The sequence below is a fragment of the Terrapene carolina genome, unplaced genomic scaffold, assembly GCF_002925995.2.
Source record: "Terrapene carolina triunguis isolate 2854851 unplaced genomic scaffold, T_m_triunguis-2.0 Scaffold88, whole genome shotgun sequence".
Lineage (NCBI taxonomy): Eukaryota > Metazoa > Chordata > Testudines > Emydidae > Terrapene > Terrapene triunguis.
Genome location: NW_020664439.1, coordinates 49,781,101 through 49,782,789, shown reverse-complemented (window position 1 = coordinate 49,782,789; position 1,689 = coordinate 49,781,101). Strand labels below are relative to the sequence as shown.

The window sequence follows — 1,689 nt, the reverse complement described above, 5'->3', positions numbered from 1 at the left end:
TCCATCAATGGCTATTAGCCAGGATGGGCAGGGATAGTGTCCCTAGCATCTGATTGCCAGAAGCTGGGAATGGGCGACAGGGGATGGATCACTTGGTGATTCCCTGGTCTGTTCATTCCCTCTGGGGCACCTGGCACTGGCAGGACACTGGGCTATATGGACCTTTGGTCTGACCCAGTGTGGCCACTCTCATGTGTCATGAATGAAAACGCAGCTGCTCTCTGTGCCGCTGTATCTTTCTGACAAGCCTGAATAGCAACCAAAATTATTTCCTCCATCTGTGCATGAACCCAGATTCTGCCCTCCATTACACCATTGTAGTCGCAGAATATCCCCACGGACTCCGATGGGGTTGGTCCAGCTTCACGCTAGGGAAACCGAGAGCAGAATTTCAAGCAGTGTATGCTTCCCAATCACCTGAGGAGTAGCGGAGCCAGTTCCAATGGCAATAGTTCAATCTCCATGTGACAAAGGCCTGGATGGTTTCCCTAGACACGGTGATAATGAAAATAATAAGCAATAACAACAACAACAAGAGCCTAATTCCAAAAGTTGCTTGTCAAGTGCAAGCGGAGCAATGCCGTCTTGGCCACTGCTGCTGCTGGGACATCCGGGTGCAGCCAAGGATCTAGTATGTTCCGGTGTTTGTACACCGGAGGAGCAAATGGCAGGTGTCCTTCTACCAAGGGGGGCTGAATTCATCTCAGGTAATTTTAGCAGTTGCTCGCCCAATCTACAAGTATCACAGCAGCCTTGTCTGGACTGAGCCTCAGCCAGCGAGGCCGCAGCCAAGCCCAGTTTAATTCAGACACTAGGTAAATTGCTCAACTGGACCAGCTGGTTCATGGAGCTGGGTGTCTTCAGCGAACTCATCATGGCATGCACAGAAGAGAGGAGAAAGGAAAGATCCTTCCAACTCCGAGAGAGCCTTCAGGCTGGACATTCCCCCTGGGATCTCTCCACTGATAAGGAGCAAAGCTACCCCAAGGTGAGCCCTCCCTGCTAGGGACAGCCAGTCCAGTTTGTCCAGATCATTTTGAATTTTAATCCTGTCCTCCAAAGCACTTGCAACCCCTCCCAGCTTGGTATCAGCCGCAAACTTTATAAGTGTGCTCTGTATGCCGTTATCTAAATCACTGATGAAGATATGAAACATTAGGGCTTGCACCATGCATGGACATGAACCCTGGAACTTTGGGAGAAGGTTACATCTCGATCCAGTTCCATAGCTGATCCTGGACTCTGCAACAGGCTGACTAAAAACCTAAGCTCTGAACATCCCTGAACGTCCCCAGTGTTTGGGGCTCAGAACCAGACTTTGTGGCTTGGGCCCACAGGTTCCTGCATAAGCCAAATGTGCAGCCCTATTTCAGAGTTGGCCAAGCTTGGCATCCATTCCACAGTCACTTTGGGGTGAGAGACAGTGAGTTCTCTCACTCACTTTGGGGTGAGACACGAAGTTCTCTCCCCATTTCTCCCATGTCGAACAGTGAACTTTGCTGAAAAGTGAATTTCACAAGCTTGCTGGGTTTGTCCTTAGTTTAGGCAGGAGGGCCAGGGAAGGGGGATAGAAATGGTTTGAATTTTTGACTTCACAATTGTCCTTCCAAATTAACACACAAAAAGTCTGTGGCAGGCCCTGGCTTAGCCCAGCTGCAGAGTCCCTCAATAGCTTTGTTTCTCAAAGAT

The 1,689-nt window shown here is 49.7% G+C and overlaps 1 long non-coding RNA gene across 1 annotated transcript in view; it reads right to left on the bottom strand.

Annotated features, from left to right (window-relative positions):
- The window catches only part of LOC112113006, an 18,943-nt gene extending 18,420 nt beyond the window's left edge, over positions 1 to 523 (bottom strand). Inside the window, exon 1 of the long non-coding RNA XR_002908662.2 lies at positions 418 to 523. This is a non-coding gene — a long non-coding RNA (uncharacterized LOC112113006). The remainder of the gene's footprint in view (positions 1 to 417) is intronic.
- Positions 524 to 1,689: the final 1,166 nt, after the last annotated feature.